At 45.0% G+C, this 25,130-nt stretch overlaps 1 protein-coding gene across 1 annotated transcript in view; it reads left to right on the top strand.

Moving 5' to 3' along the window:
- Positions 1-25,130, top strand: part of SIPA1L1 (signal induced proliferation associated 1 like 1) — a 421,260-nt gene that overhangs the window by 86,340 nt on the left and 309,790 nt on the right.

The raw sequence follows: 25,130 nt of genomic DNA on the forward strand, positions 1-25,130 counted from the left end.
ACTTCATTCTCTGGTTATTACATTCCAAATGGCAAGTCAGTTTGTGTGCATTACAGGAGTGAAGTCACTCTTCTTTTTCTGATTTTTTTTTAATGGTATTAAGCTCTTACTATGTGCCAGGCACTGTACTGAGCACTGGGGTAGGTACAAGCTAATCTGGTTGGACACACTCCATGTCCCGCACAGGACTCATGTTTGTAATCCCCATTTTACAGATAATAATAATAATGATAGCATTTATTAAGCGCTTACTATGTGCACAGCACTGTTCTAAGCACTGGGGAGGTTACAGGGTGATCAGGTTATCCCATGGGGGGGCTCACAGTCTTAATCCCCATTGTACAGATGAGGGAACTGAGGCACAGAGAAGTTAAGTGACTTGCCCAAAGTCACACAGCTGGCAATTGGTGGAGTCAGGATTTGAACCCATGACCTCTGACTCCAAAGCCCATGCTGTTTCCACTGAGCCACGCTGCTTCTCAGATGAGGGATGAGGGAATTGAGGCACAGAGAAGTGAAGTGACTTGCCAAAAGTCCCACAGCAGACAGCGGAACGGGGATTAGATCCCAGGTTCTCTGAGTCCCAGGCTCGGGTTCTGTCCACCAGTCCACACTCCCTCCGTACAGAATTACGGAATTTGTTAAGAGTTTACTAAACACTGATCTAAGCACTGACCTAGATACAGGTATATCAGTTTGGACACAGTCCCCATCCCACATGGGGCTTACAATCTAAATAAGAGAGAGAAGGAATTTAATCCCCATTTTTACAGTTGAGGAAACTGAGGCACAAATATGTTGTGACTTGCCAAAGGTTACCCTGGAAGCAATTGGCAGAGCTGGGTTTAGATTCATTCATTTTGTTAGATCATATTCATTCAGAGCTTACTATGTGTGAAGCACTGTATTAAGTACTTGGGAGAGTACAATATAACTACAAACAGACCCATGTATTTGTCCAGAAACGCTCTAGGCATGTTACTCCCTTCCTTAAAAATCTCCAGTGGCTACCAGTCAACCTACGCATCAGGCAGAAAATCCTCACCCTCGGCTTCAAGGCTCTCCATCACCTCGCCCCCTCTTACCTCACCTCCCTTCTGTACTTCTACAGCCCACCCCGCACCCTCCGCTCCTCTGCCACTAATCTCCTCACGGTGCCTCGTTCTCACCTGTCCCGCCGTCGACCCCCGGCCCACATCATCCCCCTGGCTTGGAATGCCCTCCCTCCCCACATCCGCCAAGCTAGCTCTCTTCCTCCCTTCAAGGCCCTAGTGAAAGCTCACCTCCTCCAGGAGGCCTTCCCAGACTGAGCCCCCTCCTTCCTCTTCCCCTCCTCCCCCTCTCCCCCACCTTACCTCCTTCCCTTCCCCACAGCACCTGTATATATGTATATATGTTTGTATGTACTTATTACTCTATTTATTGATTTATTTTACTTGTACATATTCATTCTATCTATTTTATTCTGTTTATATGTTTTGTTTTGTTCTCTGTCTCCCCCTTCTAGACTGTGAGCCCACTGTTGGGTAGGGACTGTCTCTATTTGTTGCCAATTTGTACTTCCCAAGCGCTTAGTACAGTGCTCTGCACACAGTAAGCACTCAATAAATACAATTGAATGAATGAATTCCTGCCCACGATGAGCTGGTGATCTAGAAGGGGAGACAGAAATTAATATAAATAAGTAAATAGATTAATTAATAAATTACAGATGGGAATTCAGGTCCTCTGACTTCCAGGCCTGTGCTCTTTCCACTAGGCCATGCTGCTGTTTGTTTGTTCCTAAAATTATTTCCAAACATTTTTCCTACGTGTTTCATAATTCAGAACCAAATGCCGTAAAGAGGAAGATATGTAAAACATGAAACCCTAAAACTCTCGTAGTGAAAGTGAATCTCAGGGAGAAGTTCTCATTTGTCACACACAGAAGTGCTTCACGCGTAACTACCAAGTCAACTTTTTCCATCTTAAACAAGTACAATTTGGGGCATTTATAATATTAAGACCTCAAGATTAGTTGTTTTCTCCATTGCTCCTAGTCTTATGGTAGGAGCTTTTGACCTTTTCAGTTTTCGGTGGTCAAGAGTTCCAATTTAAGTGAGAAGCATCGTGGCTTAGTGGATAGAGCCCAGGCCTGGGAGTCAGAAGGTCATGGGTTCTAATCCTGGATCTGCCAAATGTTCGCTGTGTGACCCTGGGCAGGTCACTTCACTTCTCTGGGCCTCAGTTCCCTCATGTGCAAATGGGGATTGAGTGTGATCCCCATCGGGGACAGGGACTGCATCCAACCTGATTAGCTTGTATCTAGCCCAGTGCTTAGAACAGGGCCTGGCACATAGTAGGTGTTTAGTAACTACCTTAATTATGATTGTAATACTGAAATTTTGGTGTCTGGCCACTGGCTGAACACTTTTCAGGATATGTTATTACGAAAAAAATGATAATTATGAGCCAAGCACTGGGATAAATACAAGATAATCAGGGTGAGCACAGTCCCTGTCCCACATGGGGCTCACAGTCTGAGGGAGACGAGGCATTGAATCCCTGTTCTACAGATAAGGAACCTGAGGCCCAGAGAAGTGAAGTGACTTGTCCAAGGTCACACAGCAGGCATATGGCAGAGCCACTGTTAGAACTCAGAATCGTCTGACTTCCAGGCTCCTGCCTCTTTGGACTAAGCCATGCTGCTTCTCAAAAAAAAAAATTAGTGCAACTGTTCATCTGATTTAAAAGAAAAAGCCAGTTTTTATGGGCAAAGCGGCATAGGGAATGAGAGCTGGGGCAAACTATGTCTGACCTGACCCCAGTGCTGTGCTTAAAACAGTGCTTTACACTTTGTAAAGCACTTAAATACCTTCTTGAATGAAAATTCTAAAGGGAGAGCTGCCTCTCCCACCGAATTCCTAAATGAAAAACCTGAAGTCAGTAGCTTTGCTTCATAAAACTAATAACTAAAGATACTTTTTAGCTGGCATAAAATATTAAAGAAGCATTAGTCACTGTTGAAATTGCATGTGACCACCCTTCTTTCATCTAGAAAACCTTGCACTTTTCCAGTGGCAGAAGCACATTTGGGAATCTGTGGCTTTAAAATTCACCTTTGACGGGGTTTGACAGGGTTACTGTTGTTGGATAATGTATTAGGGAATTCTGTGAACTGTAGCTTTCTAGGAGAAGCGTAAAATCAGTCTGGTTTATATTTTCTGTTCGTTGTAAGTCAAGGTTTTCTCTCAGTCTTTTAGCAAAATAAACTCTAATATTTTTGCTGGTATGGGCAGAGATTGTGTCTGCCTATTGTAATAATTATGATACTTAAGCGATTTTTAGGTGCCCGCACTGGAATTGATACATAATCAGTCCCTTGTCCCATGTGGGGCTCCCAGATAAGTAGGAGGGAGTAGGGTTTAATCCCCATTTGACAGAGGAGGAAACTGAGGTACAGAGAAGTTAAGTGACTTACCCAAGGTCACACAGCAAATAAGTGGTGAAGCCAGGATTAGAACTCAGACCCATGCTCTTTCCACTAGGCCAATCAAGTCAGTAGTTCACTCCTCCTCATATGGAAGTTGCTCAGTAAATGGAAAGATTATGAGGCGGTGGCTTGGAAATATACCATGTGTATTAAACCGGGTTCATAGAAAAGTTGGAAAAGCCCTCAAAATGTCCACTCCATCTTGGATTGTTTATGTGTGCTCTATACATTGCACAAATGAGAGGGCAGCGTATCCAAATTCTGGAGTATAATGGGTTGCACTTCCTCTCTGAAGAAGAGAGGAAAAGGAGAGAGGGAGAGAGAAGAGAGAGGGATGGTGAGAAAGGGAGAGGAGAGAGGGATGGAGAGAGAGAGAAGAAGAGAAGTGAGGGAAGAGGAGCAGGAAAGAAGGTTGGGGAGCGGAAATCAATGGTACTTATTCATTCATTGTTGTATTTATTGAGCACTTAGGGTGTGCAGAGCACTGTACTGAGCGCTTGGGAGAGTATAATAAAACAGAGTTGATAGACAGGTACCCTGCCCACAACAAACTGACAGTCTAGAGCGAGAGGGAGAAAAGAAATGCCTTCGTGGCCCTATTCATTTATTAATAATAATAATAATAATAATAATAACAACAACAATAATAATGATAATTATGGTATTTGTTAAACACTTACTATGTGCCAGGAGCTGTACTAGGCGCTGGGGGTGGATATAAGCAAATTGGGTTGGACACAGCCCCTGTCCTATGTGGGGCTCACACTCTTATCCCCATTTTACAGGTGAGGTAACTGTGGCACTGAGAAGTGAAGTGACTTGCCCAAGGGCACACAGCAGACAAGTGACAGAGCCGGGATTAGCACCCATGACCTTCTGACTTCCAGGAGCGTGCTCTTTCCACTAGGCCAGGCTGCAGCGCCAGATTTCCCTAACACCATCCAGGATGCCTTCCCCTTCTTGGCCATCTGTGCTAACCGCCACCATGTAGCCGCTTCAGACCTGATGCCTAGTGAGGGGGTGACCCTTCCTCTGTATCACTGCATAGTGCCCACACAGGGATGGTATCGGCTTCCTGCCCCAGGCCTCTGTGCCCAGCACAGCCTACCGGCTCCCCTCTGAGTGGACCTGTAGTCCGGCGTGGGGGTGATTTCACTCCCTGTGCCCCTCATGGTGAGGGGTCATTTTTCTTGTCTGTCTTGGGTGTTCTGCTTGGACACTGCCACCCTGGAGGTGGGGGAGTGGTAACAGCTAACTCTATCTTCTGGTCACAATCACGGGAACCCCCAGTGTCCATGCGGGGCCACATTCTGCCACTGGTGGGCAGGGAGTGGAGCTACCATTTTGGCTTCTCCTCAGCTCCTTTTCCAACTCAGAGGGGCAGAGTGGGTTGTCGTCTTCCTGCCTGTTGCCAGTGGGCGAGGAGAAGAGCAGCCGTGCTTCTCCTCGGCTCCTTTTCTGCTCAAGGGAGTAACGGTGGTTCGGCATCTTTCTGACTGCCATCAGGGGGCAAGGAGTGGAGCTGCCATTTTGGCTTCTCCTCAACTCCTTTTCCACACTGAGTGGGTGACTCTAGTGATTTTATCATCTTCTGCTGATGAGTTCTTGGGGTATTATCACTGACCTCCACACAATGGCACTTAGGTTCAAAAGCCACAGTAGTTATCAGGGACGGTGGCCGGTAGACCAGAGGGCACTGGGTTTTCAAATCCCTCTAACCCATCTAACCAGTAGATGCAGTGTGGCCTAGTGGCTAGAGCATGAGTCTGGGAGTCAGAAGGACCTGGGTTCTAATTACGGTTCCCCCACTTGTCAGCTGGGTGACCTTGGGGAAGTCACTTCACTTTTCTGGGCCTCAGTTCTCTCGTCTGTAAAATGGGGATTAAGACTGTGAGTACCAGGTAGGACAGGAACTGTGTCCAACCTGATGTGCCTGTACCCACCCCAGCGCTTAATAAAGTGCCTGACACATAGTAAGTACTTAACAAATGTCACAAATATATTATTATTATTATCCCCCTTTTGAGATTTCACATTCTGTCAGAATGAGAAGTCATTTTATTGTAAAAAAAACTTAGAAGGAATTTATTAAGGAATATATTAAGAATATATTGACATTTAATATATTATTGCCTAAAATTGGAACAGCAAGGAAATTCTTCCAAATTCTTCCTGTTAGTGTTGTGCAACAGTTTCATTGTTGACACTTTCTTCATCTAGCAAAGCTACATCTTAACCCAAGTTCATTACATCTCTGTTTTCTGTCTGCATTGGCAAGTATTCACCATATGTCTTTGTGATCAGTCTAAAAGTCCAGAATTCATTTTACACTAATTTGCTTTGTACTTTCTTTTTTCAGAATACAACTCTAATATGAAACAAGGGAGACTTAGAATCTCTATTTTCTCTCCCTCCCTTTCTCCTATATTCCCTATGTCCACATATATTCTATAGTACACACATATGTGTACATTTTTAAATGGTATTTGTTGAGCGCTTACCACAGGCCAGGCATTGCACTAAGCACTGGGGTAGATACAAGATAATCAGGTTGGACACAGGCCATGGCCCACATAGGGCTCACAGTCTTAATCCCCATTTTACAGATGAAGTGACTGAGGGCCAGAGAAGTGATGTGACTTCTCTAAGGTCACCCAGAAGACAAGTGGAGGAGCCAGGATTAAACCTCAGATCCTAAGACGTTAATACAGTTGTTCAGTGGTCTTGGACAAAAGACTCACTTCTTTGTGCTGGATTTGCTTTCGCCAGTCACCCATCGCCGCTCTCTTTCATTCATTCTATCGTATTTATTGAGCCCTTACTGTGTGCAGAGCACTGTACTAAGCGGTTGGGAGAGTACAGACACATTCCCTGCCCAAAAAGAGCTTCTACCCTGTCTTCCGGTTGAATTTGAACTATTGTTGTCTACCCTTGGGGCATGAATCTGCAAATATCAAAAGGTTGTATGATGTAAACCATTTTTTCCCGGCTTCCTTAGGACTGTCAGCAAACTGATTAATGTCAGTGACAGTGCTCCTTCATGATCCACCAAGTTTACAGCTTTGTAGTAAAATCAGTCTTGTCAGATTAACCTCATCTGATTTTCTTTTCCCCTCACAGACCTCTGTTGATTTTTAGCCAACTCTCTTGAGGGCTTGCTGACAGACTTTTTCAATGTTCCAAGGTTGTGTTTTTTGTTGAGTTTTTTTTTTTTGGTCTCACGTTATTAGCTCTCCTTCCTGAACATAAGCACCTAATTTGAGACTTTTTAGGTTCTGGACACTTCAGCCATTGTCCTTGAATTCCTGAGGGTAGTGGTGATCAGCTCTGAAATGATTTAACATAATTACGAAAATGTAGCTCACAGAGTCCTGAGCACTTCAAACCCACCCTGTTTGTCTTGGAAAACTTCAGTTAGATCTTAGCTCTTTTCATAGTTCTGTGGTTTCCTGACCTACTTTTTCAGGTTCTTTCCAGGGGTCCAGTTTTGGTGAAGACATGGTGAAAACCATGAAACCAAACCTTTTTTATTTTTCTCCCTTGTATGAGCTACTTTTTCCCATCATTTAAAAAGTGGGGAACATGTTTCTTCATTCTCTTCTCATACCTATCACATATACTGGCAACTTTCCTATTTCTTGATGAAGTATTTTTGCCTCATATTGTTATAGAGGAAGTTTGCATGGTTATTTATTATTTTTATTAATAGCAATAACAATAATAATTGTGGTATTTGGTAAGCGCTTACTATATGCCAGACATATACTAAGCGACAGGGTAGATAAAAGCTAATCAGATTGGGCACAGTACCTGCCCCATATAGGCTCATAGTGTCAATCCCCATTTTACAGATGAGGTAACTGAGGCTCAATGAAGTGACTTGCCCAGAGGCACCCAGCAGACAAGTGGTGGAGCTGGGATTAGAACCTGTGTCCTTTTGACCCCCAGGCCCATGCTTTATCCACTAGGCCATACTGCTTCTCAGTAATAAATGTGGTATTTGTTAAGTACTTACTATGTACCAGGCACTGTTCTGAGTGCTGGGATAGATAGAAAGTTATCCAGTTGGACACAGTCTCTGTCCCACATGGGGTTCAGAGTCTTAATCACCAGTTTGTAGATGAGGGAACTGAGGCCCAGAGAAGTAAAGTGACTTGCCCAAGGTTACCCAGAGGACAAGGTCACCCAGCGGATAAGTGACGAGCTGGGATTAGAATCCAGGCCTGTCTGACTACCTGGTTCAGACTCTTTCCATTAGGCCACACTGCTTCTCAGGTTATAACAGACATTAAACTGTAGCTCCAGCATTTAATGATAATGATAATAATAATAATAATGATAATAATGGTATTGTTAAGTGCTTACTACATGCCAGGCACTGTTCTCAGCACTGGGGTGGATACAAGTCAATCGGGTTGGACACAGTCTCTGTCCCACGTGAGGCTCGCAATCTCAATCCCCATTTTACAGCTGAGGAAACTGAGGCCCAGAGAAATGTAGTGACTTGCCCAAGGTCATGCAGCAGACAAATGGCGGAGCCGAGTTTAGAACCCATGACCTTCTGACTCCCAGGTCCGGGCTCTATCCACTGCATACAAGCTAAGTGTCTGTACTGGAAACTTCAGACCCTGATTTTGATTAAAGAAAAGAAAAACAAAAAAACCCAAAACCCACAAACGGGTTAAAAAAAACAACCCAAAACCTGTTTAGCAAGCTATTCTTTTGTTTCTCATGCACTGAACCATTTCCATAAATCTTCAGGCCAGGTCTAGACTATCTCTCCTTTGGGAAGTCTACGGATGAAGAAAAGAAAATGAATGCTGACAGGATGGGGAAAAATGAAGGTTAACAGACTGGATCTTCTGGGTTTCAGAGGGATATGGAGTTACCCTCTCTCTCCCTGCCCTCTTCCAATCCCATTGCCCCACATCTGGATGGGCACAAGTCAGTTCATGAAGGGAACAGGCCCAGTGGCAAAATCATGCATTCAGACTCTCTTGAAGACTTCTCTCTGCTTTCTCGCACGCCGGAGGAGAATCCTGGGACAGTTAAAGAACTTAATGAGAATCTAGAGACATTTTCCCTCTCCTCCCAAAATGCACTTAGAATGCAATTATTCCAGATGTCTGAACATATAAACAAACACTAGCAGCCTCTCTATGGGCCTTGTTTTGTTTTGCTCATCAAGAGCTGAGCACCATATGGAAAAAAAAAAGAAAGCTTCTCAATTTAGCAACTCTTTCCAAAAGATACCATGTGCAAGAAGGCTGTTCAAGGAATATTCTCACATGCTCTCATTCACTTGGTCATACATTTTTTTAAATGGTATTTTTTAAGTGCTTACTTGGTGCCAGGCACTGTACTAAGCGCCACGGTAGATTCAAGGTAATCATTTTGGACATAGTCCATGACCCACATTAAGCTCAATTTGATTGTGTTTATTGAGGGCTCCTCATATTAAGTGCTTGGGAGAGTACAGCATAACAATGAACAGATATGTTCCCTGAAGTGATGTGACTTGCCCAAGGTCACACAGCAGGGAAGTGGCGGAGCTAGGACTCGACCCCAGGTTCTCTGACTTCCAGGCCCGTGCCTTGGGAGTACATTCTTAATATCGAGAAACATGAGACAGTTTCTTTAATGTTCCCAGTAATGAAATTTTTCTTGCTAAGTGATAGTTATCTGTCAGATTGTTTCACCTTGAAAAGCAGCTGTAGATAAGCCAGTGAAAACAATTCTTTCCCCACTCGGGGTTTTCTAAGAGCTTCAGGGTCAACTATAGTACAGTGCTTTGCACACAGTAAGCGCTCAATAAATACGATTGAATGAATGAGTGAATGAGCTAGCTCCCTTCCCCCTTCAAAGTCCTACTGAGAGCTCACCTCCTCCAGGAGGCCTTCCCAGATTGAGCCCTCCTTTTTCTCTGCTCCTCCTCCCTTCCCCACCACCCTGCCTCCTTCCCTCTGCTCTACCCCCCTCCCCGCCCCACAGCCATTGTGTATATTTGTATATATTTATTATTCTATTTATTTTACTCATGATGTGTATACATCTATAATTCTATTTATTTTGAGGCTATTGATGCCTGTCTTCTTGTTTTTTTGTTGTCCGTCTCCCCCTTCTAGATTATGAGCCCATTGTTGGGTAGTAATTGTCTCTATCTGTTGCCGAATTGTACTTTCCAGGTGCTTAGTACAATGCTCTGCACACAGTAATCACTCAATAAATATGATTGAATGAATGAATGAATACATGAATGAATATTCCCAACGTTTGCTATGAGGGAAACACTGTTGCCTAGTGAAATAATATGGGCCCAGGGAATTACAGGACCTGGGTTCTGATCCCAGCTCCACCACTTTTCTGCTGGGTGATCTTGGGCAAGTCACTTTACTTCTCTGTGCCTCAGTTCCTTTTTTGGTAAAATAGGGACTCAGACTCTGAGCCCGAAGTGGGACAGGGACTCTGTTTAACTTGATTATCTTTCATCTACCTCAGTGCTTAGTACAGTGCCTGGCACACAGTAAGTGCTTAACAAAGACCACAGTTTTTAGGAAGCAGCATGGCCTAATGGAAAGAGCACAGCCTTGGAGTCAGAGGACCTGGGTTCCTTCCCTGGCTCCACTAATTGCTTGCTGTGTGACCTTGGACTAGTCACGTGACTTCTCTGTGCCTCAGTCTTGTCAACTGTAAAATGGGGATTCAGTACCTGCTCTCCTTCCTACTTAGACTGTGAGTCCCTTGCGGGACAGGGACTGAGTCTGACCTAATTGACCTGTACCTTCCCCATTGCTTAGAACAGTGTTTGTCACATAGTAAGCACTTAGCAAAGACCACAGGTATTATCATTTACTACTTTAAGATCTCCTTCAAACTAACTGCCTTCAATTCTTTTGAAAGTAGGGTGGTGGTTTGTTCAGGTTAGCACTGGATCATCCATTTAAGCGGCATGGCTTAGTGGAAAGAGTCCGGGCTTGGGAGTCAGAGGTCATGGGTTAGAATCTTGGCTCTGCCACTTATCAGCTGTGTGACTTTGGGCAAATCACTTAACTTCTCTGTGCCTCAGTTACCTCCTCTGTAAAATGAGGATTAAGACTTTAAACCCAATGTGGGGCAGCCTGATTACCTTGTCTCTACCCCAGCACTTAGCTTGGCACATAGTAAGCGCTTAACAAATACCATCATTATTATTATTATTTGCATGGCTGCTCTTGAGTTTTCTCCATTTGTTCACCCCTCCCTCAACCTCTCAGCACTCATGTACATATAAGCAATTTCATATTTCTATTAATGTCTGTCTCCCGCTTTAGACTGTAAACTCACTGTGGGCAGGGAAGGGGTCTGCCAATCCCGTTATTTTGTACTCTCCCAAGTGCTTAGTATAGTACTGTGCACCCAGTAAGCACTCAGTTCAATTCAATTAATGGTATTTATTGAGTCAGTCAGTCAATAATATATACTGAGTGCTTGCTGTGTGTAGAGCACTGTACTAAGCACTTGGGAGAGTACAATAGAACAACATAACAGACACCTTCCCTTCCCACAACAAGTTCACCACGATTCATCATTCATTCAGTTGTATTTATTGAGCACTTACTGTGTGCAGAGCACTGTACTAAGCGCTTGGGAAGTACAAATTGGCAACATTTAGAGACGGTCCCTTCCCAACAGCGTGTTCACAGTCTAGAAGGGGGAGACATTGGTATCGATATGGAGTTGAACGCCCCAGCGCTTAGAACAGTGCTTGACACATAGTAAGTGCTTGACACATACCATTATTATTATTATTATTATTGTCCATTTCTTCTTTTCAGCGTCCAGCCTTCCACGGTAGAACTTTGGCTTCTGAGTTCGCCTGTTTGGAAGTGCTGATAGAGTTTATATGGACCCCAGAATAGGCATGAAAATTGTCTGGAACTTGTGGGAGGTTTTGGGGAATGTCCCTGGATAAGTCATTCTTTCATTTAATCATATTTATTGAGCGCTTACTGTGTGCTAAGTACCGTACTAAGTGCTTGGGAGAGGACGGTATGACAGTCAACAGGCACATTCCATACCCACAGCGATCTTACAGTCTGGAAATGAGTTTACGCTTAGAGAAATGCTTTAGGATCAGGGAAGTTAATGGCTAGAGCCTGGATCTGGGAGTCAGAAGGACCTGGGTTCTGATCCTGGCTCCACCATATGTCTGTTGTGTGGCCTTGGATAAGTCTCTTCACTTCTCTCGACCTCAGTTCCCTCATCTGTAAAATGGGGATTAAGACTGTGAGCCCTATGCAGGACATAGACTGTGTCCAACCTGATTAACTTGTGTCACACCAGTGCTTTAGAATAGTGCTCAACCAGTGTCATGGTTATTACTACCATTCTGCAAAGTGCAGTCATCCCATTTTGCCACACGCCCATTGTAACTTGGGTGAGGTCTCATGTGTCTCTAATGTAGTATTCGGTCCATCAGTGGTATTTACTGAGCGTTTACCATGTACAGAGCACTGTAATAATAATAATAATAATAACAGTAATAATGGTGGGTATTTGTTAAGCACTTACTATGTGCCAAGCACTGTTCTAAGCACTGGGGGTAGATTGTACTTCTCAAGCACTTAATACAGTGCTCTGCACACAGTAAGCATTCAATAAATACGTTTGAATGAATGAATGAAATATAAGGTAATCCCACATGGGGCTCACAGTCTTAATCCTCCTTTTACAGATGAGGTAATGGGGCACAGAGAAGTTAAGTGGTTTGCCCAAGGTCACACAGCAGACAAGTGATGGAGCGGGGAATTGAACCCACAACCTCTGACTCCCAAGCCCAGGATCTTGCCACTCAGCCACGCTGCTTCTCTGTACTAAGAGCTTGGGAGAGTATGATATTATAAAGGTGGGAGACACATTCCCTGCCTACAGTGAGCTTGCAATCTAAGGGATTCACGAAAGCTGTCCAATTTTTAGAAAATCGAAAGTCAAAGAAAACCCACATTATCACGGTAGCACGACGACTGTTTCTTCAATAGTGTGAGGTATTCACACTGTACATTGTCGGAATGATGTTCCGTGTGTCTGGAGTTATAGTCTGTCTAAAATGTGAAACAAAAACATACCCCTGAAAGACCTATTTTCCAGTTTGTTTCCCCAGACTCATGTTCCCCTCCCATCACTCTTGAAAGGTATGTCCAGCATAATAATTCAAGTTGTTTAACACTATAAAAAGCAATTAAAATTATTGGGTCTGACAGTCTTTCTACTTTTCTAAAGATCCATTATTTTCTCTTGAGATATCTATCCCTTGGCACTGTTTTTGTGGGGAAAATCCTACTTATGTAGCGAGTTTTTATCGTCTAATTAGATTGTCAACATTCTGTCTTGGATAACCCAAGGTATCAAGGTGTTATTCAGAAGGAAAACTTTTTTAAGCCTATTAGCTTGTTGCAAAATTAGTAAATATAATCATGGATTTTCCTTTCTTCATTTGCTAATTTTGATTTCACTGCTTAGGATGCTTTATGCTTTCAAATTGACATGAAGCTTCTTTTAGAGAAAAAATATAGTGGTATAATACTGAGTTACGAATACATCACAATTACGTATTTTATGCAACAGCTGTGTTTTTGTTCTCAATGGGCATAAAGAGGCACAATTCTTAAAGTTTTGAGCTTTGCTTTTATATTTTAAAATCACGTAACTGGATGATCTTAGAAAATGAAAGGACATTACACAGGACATAAAGATGGATTTGGTGTTAAAAAAAATAGAAGTATTTTATGAAAATCATTCCTCATTTCCCCCTTACTAAAGGAGGTTAATGTGGGTAAAGACAAATCTGCCATGACGGTGATGATAATGATGGTAATTAGTAAGGGCTCCCATGTACCCAACACTGTTTTAAGTACTGGGGTAGGTGTAAGATAATCAGATTGAACACAGTCCCTGTCCTATAGCAGGCTTATATTCTAAGAGGGAGAAAGAACATGTTAAGCTCATTGTGGGCAGCAAACATGTCTTTATTGTTGTTTTGTACTCTCCCAATCACTTAGAACAGTGCTCCGCATGCAGTAAGTGTGCAATAAATATGTTTGAATGAATGACCGGGTATTTTTTCCCTATTTTACAGATGAGGGAACTTAGGCACAGGGAAGTGACTTGCCTAAGGTCACACAGCAAGCAAATGGCAGAGCCGGGAATAGAATCCGCGTCCCCTGACTCTTAGGCCTGGGCTCTTTCCATTAGGTCTCCGTGCCTCCCAAAGAGTTTTGATACAATTCTTACCGTGGAGAGAACATGTTGGAGCTCAGGAATGTGGGAGCAAAATTTTCACTCCGGTAAATAGGAGGAAATTTTCTTTAAAGGGCAACAATTTCTATACACAAGTGGCCAGACTTTTGGGAGTAAAAAGTGCCAAAATGTCACGGTTTCCACTTTCTCCAGGTCTCCGGTTGCCTTGGGGCCCCAGGGGCAGGGGTGAGGGGAGAGAGATGACACCCGTTCACAAGGCTCAGAGCTCAGGAAAGGCAAAGGCAGCGACCCAAACTTTAACTTCAGACACCTGGAAATATAAATAAAAATCTGGTGACTAAAAGATTTGATGGGGAATGATATTTTTGTACATAAAAAATCGCTCCCCGGCTACCTGTTGTTCCAGAAGCAGAAGCTTAGAGAGATTGAAGTCTTCTTAAGCTGCCTAACTCAGACTAAAAATAACCAACACAGGGAGTATCTGATATTCAGAAGAAATCCAGAGAAAAGGGGGTTTATAGCTCTTGGCCAAGCTCCATTTGCTAACACTATAAAGCCCCAGTAATTATGGCTGAGTAAGATTCCCCAGTGCGGTAATAGCCAAAGTCAAGATTTAATCAATATTCCAAATTGGAAAGAATCCCAACAGGGGAGTCTAAATACCAAAGTTTGCAGACAGATATTTAAAGGCATTGAGGTTTAATGCTACAGGTGCAAGTTGGAAGCCACAGGCTTCCAGTTTCTGTCTGCCAATGGCAACTAATACCTTCTGCTTAGTTGTTTTGAAGTCACTCTGCTATTTTATTCACTTTGACTTTCAGCTCCGTAACCCTGGCGCTATCCTTGATGCCTTTCTGTCTTTCAACTCCCATATTCGGTCTGTCACCAAGCTGCCGTTCTTTTCCCCTCAGTCAGTTGTATTTATTGAGCGCTGACTGTGTGCAGAGCACTGTACTAACCTCTTGGAGGAGAACAATAGAACAATATAACAGATGCATTCCCTGCCCACATCGAGCTTACTGTCTAGCGGAGGGGGACAGACATTCATATAAATAAATAAATAACAGATATGTACCTAAATGCCATGGGGCTGGGAGGGGAGATGAATAAAGGGAGCAAGTCAAGGTGTTGTGGATGGGAGTGGAAGAAGAGGAAAGGAGGGTTTAGCCAGGGAAGACCTCTTGGAGGAGATGTGCCTTCAGTAAGGCTTTGAAAGAGGGGAGAGCAGTTGTCTGTCGACTATGAAGAGGGAGGGCGTTCAGGTCAGTGGCGAGAGAGATGAGATCGAGGTCCAGTGAGGAGGTTGGCATTAGAGGAGCGAGGTGTGCAGGCTGGGTTGCAGTAGGAGAGTAGCAAGGTGAGGTAGGAGGGAACAAGGAGATTGAGTGCTTCGAAGCTGATGGTGAGGAATTTCTGTTTGCTGCGGAGGCAGATATGTACATTTCAAGAATCGCCCCTCTCCTCTCCATTCCGACCTACATGACCCGCTATGGACCCAAATCCCAGGCTTGACTAACCGCATCACCCTCCTCGCTAATCACCCTCCCTCCAGCTTCTCCCTTCTTTGGAACATTTTTTTTGAGAATGACATCCTGCCCTCATCTCCCCATTCTTCAGAAACCTCCTACGGTGGCCCATCCCCTCCTCTCCGCAGTGAGCAGAAACTCCCGACAGTTTTAAGACATTCGTTTGGCTTTCCACTTCCCTAATGAGCCTCTCTCTCTTCCCATTATCGCCCAGGCCTAGTCTCTGTTCTGACCCGGCAGACGTCCTCTCTGTCCATCTTGCTCGAGTCTCCTTCTGTCCATCTGTGGCTTTTGGACCACTCCCTGTCCTCAGGCCCCTCTTCTTTCATCGCCACCAGACCACAAATCTCTCCGTCATCAACACCCTTCTAAAAACACATCTCCAGCCGGCCTTCCCCAGTTAGTTGATTTCTCATCTCCTCATCTTTTAGTCCCTGACTCCCGCATGAAAAGGTGTGTGGCCTAGTGGATACAGCACAAGCCTGGGAGTCAGAAGATCATGGGTTCTAATCCTGGCTCTGCCACTTGTCTGCTGTGTGACTTTGGGCAAGTCACTTATGTCTCCAGGCCTCATTTCCCTTATCTGTAAAGGGGAGTTAAGAATGTGAGCTCTGTGTGGGACAGGGACTGTGTCCAACTTGATTATCTTGTGTCTATCTACCCCAGTACTTTGACCAGTGCATGGCACATAGTAAGCACTTAGCAAATACCACAATTATTATTATTATCAGCCTCTTTGTGTCTCTTAAGTTCTTAAGTTCTCCAGACAAATGTCCCCTCCTGTAGTTAATGAGGATATTATTATATTGTTCTCTCTCAAGTGCTTAGTACAGTGCTCTGCAAACAGGGCTGAATAAATTCATTCATTCAATCATATTTATTGAGCGCTTTCTGTGTGTAGAGCATTGTGCTAACCACTTGGAAAGTACAATTCACCAGTAGAGAGACAATCTCTGCCCTGAATGAATGAATGCCTGATATAATTTACTGCTTCTACCTCCTTGTAATTTAGTGTCTTTCTCCCTGTCTAGATTGTAATCGATGACTCAGTGGTATTTATTGAGTGGTTGCTCTGTGCAAAGCAGCATGTTAAGCGCTTGGGAGAGTACAATAAAACAAACTCCTTGAGTGCAGGGATCATGTCTGTTGTGCTTAATACAGTGCTTTGCAAACAGCAGTCAAGCAGTGTTGCCCAGTGGATAGAGCACAGGCTTGGGAGCTTTAGAACAAGGTGCAAGGGTGATGCAGAAGGGAGTGGGAGAAGAGGAAATGAGGGCTCAGTCAGGAAAGGCCTCTGGGAGAAGATGGAATTTTTAATAAGGCTTCGAAGGTGGGGAGAGTAATCATCTGTTGGATATGAAGAGGGAGGCAGTTCCAAGCCAGAGGCGGGATGTGGGCGAGAGGTTGGCGGCGAGATGGACGAGATTGAGGGTCAGTGAGAAGGCTGGCATTAGAGGAGCAAAGTGCGTGGGCTGGGTTGTGGTAGGAGAGCAGTGAGTTGAGGTAGGAGGGGACAAGGAGATTGAGGGCTTTAAAGCCGACCGTGAGGAGCTTCTGTTTGATGCGGAGGTGAACAGGCAACCACTGGAGGTTCTTGAGGAGTGGGGAGACATGGTATGAACGGTTTTTGTAGAAAAATGATCTGGGCGGCAGAGTGAAGTATGGATTAGAGAGGGGAGAGAGAAGAGGCAGGAGGTCAGCGAGAAGCTGATGCAATAATCAAGGCGGGATGGGATAACTGCTTGGATTAGCGTGGTACCGATTTGGATGGAAAGGAAAGGGTGGATTTTAGAAACATTGCGGAGGTCGACAGGATTTGGTGACAGATTGAATATGTGGGTTGAGTGAGAGAGATGAGTTGGGGATAATGCCAAGATTAAGGCTTGTGAGACAGGGCGAATGGTGGTGCTGTCTACAGTGATGGGAAAGTCACAGGGAGGACAGAATGTCATTGAAAAGATTAGAAGTTGTTCTTGAGAGTGTTTGAGAGTAATAATTGTGTTTCACAGGTTAACAGAAACGGAGTCTAATTGAGAAGTAGTTTGGCCTTGTGGAAAGAACATGGTCCCAGGAGTCAGAAGGACAAGGATTCTAATCCTGACTCTGCCATTTGTGTGCTCTGTGACTTTGGGCAAGTCACTTATCTTCTCTGTGCCCGTTACCTCATCTGTAAAGTGGGGATTATTGCTGTGAGCCTCACGTGGGACATGGACTGAGTCCAACCTGACTGTTTTGTATCGACTTCAGCATTTTGTAGGGTGCCTGGCACAGAGTAAGCACTTAACGAATACCATTTAAAAAAAAAAATTGAGCCCGGCCTATTTTGTATGCCTCGCAAGGAAAAAGCAATCAAGCAGTCATATTTATTGAGTGCTTACTGCGTGAGGAACACTGTACTGAGCACTTGGGCGAGTATGATAGAGCAATATAACAGACAGCTCGTGGCGAGCTGACAGTCTGGAGGGAGAGACAGACATTAAATATAAATAAATTATGAATTTGTGCCTCAGTGGTAAGGGCTAAGGGGTTTTGGGGGGGGACAGGGGTGAATAAAGGGAGCAAATTAGGATGAAGTAGAAGGGAGTGGAGAAAAAGAAACGAGGGCTTAGTCAGTGAACGTTTGGCCTCTTATGCCTCCACTAAGGCTTTGAAGATGGTGAATTGGTGCAAAGAGCAGTATGTTAAAAATGTGAAATACTGGCATATTAATATTAAGCAGCAAAATTAGCTTTATAAGGCCTTAAGAGGTTGAGGCTTGGTATAATCCTTTAACACTTAAAACCTCCTCTCCTAATTGTGGTATTTGTCAAGTGCATACATGTTCCAGGCACTGTACTAAGCGCTTGGGTGGTTACAAGCAAATCAGGTTGGATATGGTCCCTATCCCACAAAGGGCTCACAGTCTCAATCCCTGTTTTACAGATGAAGGTCACTGCGGCACAGAGAAGTGAAGTGACTTGCTCAAGGTCACAGAGGAGACAAGTGGCGGAGCAAGAATTAGAACCCATGATCTTCTGACTCCCAGACTCCTGCTCTATTTTACTTATCCCTATTCCACATCTCCCCCAATGCTTTTTGTGACTCTGAATCTCCCTTAATTATATTGGAGGCAAGATTTCTCCAGCAGTCATCACCCCCCTTTGTTGAAGCATTGTTCGTGACTGTCCTATGAGTGTCCGAGAGACACTGTGTTAAACTTCTCCGGTCAGAATTCCCTAATTTTTTTTTCTCCATCAACAAAGGAGCCGTTGTAAGCTATTACTGTGCCACTTTTCATTTTCCTCCGCCCGCCGTGGTTGGAAATATGGTTGCCCATAAGATTTATACCCAGAACAAGATGATGTTATAGCCTTCGGAAGAAATGGTTCTTATTAAAGATCTTCAGATTTTCCATTTCGTGGAAAGGCTTGAAAGTCGGGTAGTTGCAGCAATTGATCAAGGACCTGGGTTCTCATCCCGGCTTTGCCGCTTGTCTGTGGTGTAACCTTGGGCAAGTCACTTCACCGCACCTCAGTTACCTCATCTGATAAATGGGGATTAAGATTGTGAGCCCCATGCGGGACAGGGACTGCATGCAACCTGATTATCTTGTATCATCATCATCATCAATCGTATTTATTGAGCGCTTACTATGTGCAGAGCACTGTACTAAGCGCTTGGGAAGTACAAATTGGCAACATATAGGGACAGTCCCTACCCAACAGTGGGCTCACAGTCTAAAAGGGGGAGACAGAGAACAAAACCAAACATACTAACAAAATAAAATAAATAGAATAGCTACGTACAAGCAAAATAAATAAATAAATAAATAAATAGAGTAATAAATATGTACAAACATATATACATATATACAGGTGCTGTGGGGAAGGGAAGGAGGTAAGATGGGGGGGATGGAGAGGGGGACGAGGGGGAGAGGAAGGAAGGGGCTCAGTCTGGGAAGGCCTCCTGGAGGAGGTGAGCTCTCAGCAGGGTCTTGAAGGGAGGAAGAGAGCTAGCTTGGCGGAAGGGCGGAGGGAGGGCATTCCAATCAATCAATCAATCAATCAATCGTATTTATTGAGCGCTTACTATGTGCAGAGCACTGTACTAAGCGCTTGGGAAGGTACAAATTGGCAACACATAGAGACGGTCCCTACCCAACAGTGGGCTCACAGTCTAAAAGGGGGAGACAGAGAACAGAACCAAACATACCAACAAAATAAAATAAATAGGATAGAAATGTACAAGTAAAATAAATAAATAAATAAATAAATAGAGTAATAAATATGTACAACCATATATACATATATACAGGTGCTGTGGGGAAGGGAAGGAGGTAAGATGGGGGGATGGAGAGGGGGACGAGAGGGAGAGGAGGGAAGGGGCTCAGTCTGGGAAGGCCTCCTGGAGGAGGTGAGCTCTCAGCAGGGCCTTGAAGGGAGGAAGAGAGCTAGCTTGGCGGAGGGGCAGCTAGCTTGGCGGAGGGGCAGCTAGCTTGGCGGAGGGGTAGCTAGCTTGGCGGAGGGGCCCGGGGGATGACGTGGGCCGGGGGTCGATGGCAGAACAGGCGAGAACGAGGTACGGTGAGGAGATTAGCGGCGGAGGAGCGGAGGGTGTGGGCTGGGCTGTAGAAGGAGAGAAGGGAGGTGAGGTAGGAGGGGGCGAGGTGATGGAGAGCCTTGAAGCCCAGGGTGAGGAGTTTCTGCCTGATGCGCAGATTGATTGGTAGCCACTGGAAATTTTTGAGGAGGGGAGTAATATGCCCAGAGCGTTTCTGGACAAAGATAATCCGGGCAGCAGCATGAAGTATGGATTGAAGTGGGGAGAGACACGAGGATGGGAGATCAGAGAGAAGGCTGATGCAGTAGTCCAGACGGGATAGGATGAGAGCTTCAATGAGCAGGGTAGCGGTATGGATGGAGAGGAAAGGGCGGATCTTGGCAATGTTGTGGAGCTGAGACCGGCAGGTTTTAGTGACGGCTTGGATGTGAGGGGTGAATGAGAGAGGGGAGTTGAGGATGACACCAAGTTTGCGGGCTTGTGAGACAGGAAGGATGGTAGTGCCGTCAACAGAGATGGGAAAGTCAGGGAGAGGACAAGGTTTGGGAGGGAAGACAAGGAGTTCAGTCTTGGACATGTTGAGCTTTAGGTGGCGGGCAGACATCCAGATGGAGATGTCCTGAAGGCAGGAGGAGATGCGAGCCTGGAGAGAGGGGGAGAGAGCAGGGGCAGAGATGTAGATATGGGTGTCATCAGCGTAGAGATGATAGTTGAAGCCATGGGAACGAATGAGGTCACCAAGGGAGTGCGTGTAGATTGAGAACAGAAGGGGACCAAGCACTGAACCTTGGGGAATCCCCACAGTAAGGGGATGGGAGGGGGAGGAGGAGCCTGCAAAAGAGACTGAGAAAGAACGACCGGAGAGATAAGAGGAGAACCATGAGAGGACGGAGTCTGTGAAGTCAAGGTCAGATAGCGTGTTGAGGAGAAGGGGGTGGTCCACAGTGTCAAAGGCAGCTGAGAGGTCGAGGAGGATTAGGACAGAGTATGAGCCGTTGGATTTGGCAAGCAGGAGGTCATTGGTGACCTTTGAGAGGGCAGTTTCCGTGGAATGTAGGGGACAGAAGCCAGACTGGAGGGGGTCGAGGAGAGAGTTGTTGTTGAGGAATTCTAGGCAGCGCATGTAGACAACTCGTTCAAGGAGTTTGGAAAGGAATGGTAGGAGGGATATGGGGCGATAACTAGAAGGTGAGGTGGGGTAGAGAGGGTTTTTTTAGGATGGGAGAGACATGGGCATATTTGAAGGCAGAGGGGAAGGAACCAGTGGAGAGTGAGCGGTTGAAGATGGAAGTTAAGGAGGGGAGAAGGGATGGAGCGAGAGATTTTATGAGATGAGAGGGAATGGGGTCAGAAGCACAGTTGGCCGGAGTAGCACTTGAGAGGAGGGAGGATAGCTCCTCTGAGGATACTGCTGGGAAGGATGGGAGAGAAGCAGAGAGTGTTGAGAGCCGGGGGGTTGTATTTGCCTCAGCGCTTAGAACAGTGCCTGGCACGTGGTAAGCGCTTAACAATTACCAAAATTATTATTAATTATTTTTAGAGGAGTGGGTTGAGGCGCTTAAGCAAGTGTCCTGTTGCAGCCCTCCTGTCTGCCCTCTTCAGGATTTGTGACTCTGCCTTTCCTCCCTATCCCTCCAACTTTCCCCTCACCTCCTGTTCTCTCATTTCTTCACCCTTTTTCCTCTCAGTAGGCCACCCTCCGTCTCGGTCCTCTTCCCATCTATCTTCTTCCCACCCCTGCATTTTTCTGGTTTCCTACCCGTTCATTCATTCAGTTGTATTTGAGCGCTTACTATGTGCAGAATAGTGTACTAAGTGCTTGGAAAGTACAATTCGGCAACAGATAGAGACACTCCCTACCCAACAACGGGCTCACAGTCTAGAAGGGGGGAGACAGACAACGAAACAAAACGAGTAGACAGGCATCAATAGCATCAATGTAAATAAATAGAATTATAGATATATGCATCATTAATAAAATAAATAGAATAATAAATATATATATACATAAGTGCTGTGGGGCAGGGAAGGGGGTAGAGCAGATGGAGGGAATTGGAGCGTTGGGGAGGGGGAGCAGGGGAAAAGAGGGGCTCAGTCTGGGAAGGCTTCCTGGAGGAGGTGAGCTCTCTGTAGGGCTTTGAAGGGGGGAAGAGAGCTAGTTTGGCAGATGTGAGGAGGGAGGGCATTCCAGACAGAAAGCGGTCTTGGGCCAGGTGTCAATGGTGAGATAGGCTCCTGTTGGTGTCAGAAGAACTTGAGACGCTGTGTGGCTGAGCGGAAAGAGGTCAGGCCTAGAATTCAAAGGCCCGGGGTTCTCATCCCACCTCCACTGCCTGTCTGCTGCTTTGTGACCTTGGGCAAGTCACTTCATTTCTTTGGGCTTCAGTTACATCATCTGGAAAGTGGGGATTGAGACTGTGAGCCCCATGTGGGGCAGGGATGGGCATAGAATAAGCACTTAAATACAATTTAAAAAAAATCAATGGTATTTATTAAGTGCTCACTGGGCAGCAGTGGCATGGGAGAGAGTCGAGGGCAGAGACGGTTTACTGTGCAAAAGGAGGCAATGGTAAACCGCTTCCCAATTTTGACCAAGAAAACTCTTTGGACCCACTACGAGAATGATTGCAGATGGAAGTGGGGCGTTTCGGGAGAGATGTGTCCATGGCCTCGCTATGGGTCGGAGACGACTCGACAGCATCAGAATACAAACAAAAAAAAATGTGTAGAGCACTGCAGTACCTACTTGGGAGAGTACAGTTCAACAGAGTACAATTCAACAGAGTTGGTAGACATGTTCCGTGTTCTCTGTGCCTCGGTTTCCTCAACTGCAAAATGGGGATTAAATACCTGTTCTCCCTCCTATTTAGGCTGTGAGCCCAATGTGGGACAAGGATTGTCCGACCTAATTAAAACGTACCTACCCCAATGTTTAGAACAGTGCTTAACACATAGTAAGCACTTAACAGATATCATAACCCCCCCCCCGCCCCCCCCTCAAAGTAACAACAACAAAAACCTAATTCATATTTGAGTGATGCATAGCAATCAATCAGTGGTATTTATTGAGGGCTTACTATGTGCAGAGCACTGAACTAAGCGCTTGGGAGAGGACAATACAATAGAATTAGCAAACACAATCCCTCTCTTTTACAGGCTAGAGATACAACAATCTTTCCTTTCGTGGGTGGTGTTGGGAAAGAGTGAAATGCAAGCAGTCTTTTGTTCCTTACTGAGTTTAGTCTCGGCTCTGCTGTGTATTCTCAACCCAATCAGGGCCAAGAGAAACTAACCCTCAACTTATCACTTTCACCCCCAGATGCTTGGGAAATTCCTCTTGGCTTAGGCAGAGTCTCGGAGAGGCAGTGTGGCTTAGCAGATAGAGTATGGGCCTGGGAGTCAGAAGGACCAGGTTCTGATCCTGACTCTTATCACTTTTTACTGTGTGGACCTTGGGCCAATCACTTGACTTCTCTGATCCTCATCTGTAAAATGGGTATTAAGACTGTGAGCCTCATAAGAGACAGGGACGGTGTCCATCCTGATTGACGTGTATCTACCCCAGTGCTGAGTACAGTGCCTGGCACATAGGATGTGCTTAACAAATATCATTAAAAAAGTCTTGGAGGAATCAATCCATGATTGAGCCCTTACCATGTGCAGCGTACTGTACTGAACGCTTGGGAGAATACAGCATGACAGAGTTGGTAGACACATTCTCTGCCCATGAGAAAGAGAGCAGTCAGCCAATCAATCACTGAGCACTTGCAATGTGCAGAACACTGTGCTAAGCACTTGAATGTAAAAAGCTTGGTGGTGAGGTTTGCAGATATGTTCCTGTGATGGATTAAACATCCGGGACGCTGAAGTATTGCTTTTGCCATTTTTCATTTTAATATCTTCTCGAACCAAGTTTTAAGATATGATGAATATGTCCCTGTTTAGTATGGATGACAGCCCTCTCTAACATCTCCAGGTAACTTTTTTCATCTGAAGAATATTGGTGAGAATTTTTTAAAGAAATCATGATGAGATGTTTCCATTCTATGTACTCCCACATCAGGGTTTTCAGCTCAGGGAATGTCAACTATTTTCACTGTTTCCCCTGTGTGGGTGAACTTGCATATCTGACTTGCTCTTTCCTGAGAATTCAACATTCTTACCTCTAAGGCGCCATATGTATTCAGTGCCAGAGAAAAGGGATTTATGCTTTGGCATGCACGCGTAATTATTGGTACTCAAAGAAACTAATGAATGTAATTGTAAGGGGGAAGCTTTTTGGTTTCCTAGTTCTTTATCCATCTGTGGATAAATTGCTTGCTGGGTGTACTTGGGCAAGTCACTTAACTTTCAATCAATCAAGGGCATTTATTGAGTGCTTTGTATGCAAAGCACTGAACTACGTGCTTGGGAGAGTACAGGATAATGGAATTAGTGGGCAGGTTGCCTCTGTGCCTCAGTTTTCTGAGCTGTAAAATAGGGCATTCATTCATTCCATCGTATTTATAGAGCACTTACTGTGTGCTGAGCACTGAACTAAGCACTTGGGAAGTACAAATTGGCAACATATAGAGACGGTCCATATTCAACTACGGGCTCACAGTCTAGAAGGGAGGAGACAGACAAAAAAAACAAAACAAGTAGGTAGGTGTCAATATCATCAGAATAAGTAGAATTATAGCTATGTACATATCATTAATAAAATAAATATAGTAAATACATACAAATAAAATAAAGTAATAAATATGTACAAATATATGCAAGTGCTGTGGGGAGGGGAAGGGGGTAGGGCCGAGGGAGGAGGGGTGATGGGGAGGGAAGGAGGAGAGGAAAAAAGGGGGGGCTAAGTCAGGGAGGGCCTTCTGGAGGAGGTGAGCTCTCAGTAGGGCTTTGAAGGGAGGAAGAGAGCTAGCTTGTTGGATGTGTAGAGGGAGGGCATTCCGGGCCAGGGGAAGGACATGGGCTGGGGTTTGACGGCTGGGCAGGCGAGAATGAGGCACAGTGAGGAGGTTAGTGGCAGAGGATCGGAGGGTGTGGGCTGTGCTGTAGAGGAGAGAAGTGGGGTGAGATGGGGGGGCGAGGGGATGGAGAGCCTTGAAGCTGAGAGTGAGGAGTTTTTGCTTGATTCGTAGGTTGACAGGCAATCACTGGAGATTTTTGAGGAGGGGAGTGACCTGCCCAGAGCGTTTCTGTTCAAAGATAATCAGGGCAGCAGAGTTAAGTCTAGACTGAAGCAGGGAGAGAGGAGAGATTGGGAGATCAGAGAGGAGGCTGATGCAGTCATCAAGTTCAGGATAGGATGAGAGATTGAACCAGCAGGGTAGTAGTTTGGATGGAGAGGAAAGGGTGGATCTCGG

This window comes from Tachyglossus aculeatus, chromosome 23 (genome assembly GCF_015852505.1).
Source record: "Tachyglossus aculeatus isolate mTacAcu1 chromosome 23, mTacAcu1.pri, whole genome shotgun sequence".
Lineage (NCBI taxonomy): Eukaryota > Metazoa > Chordata > Mammalia > Monotremata > Tachyglossidae > Tachyglossus > Tachyglossus aculeatus.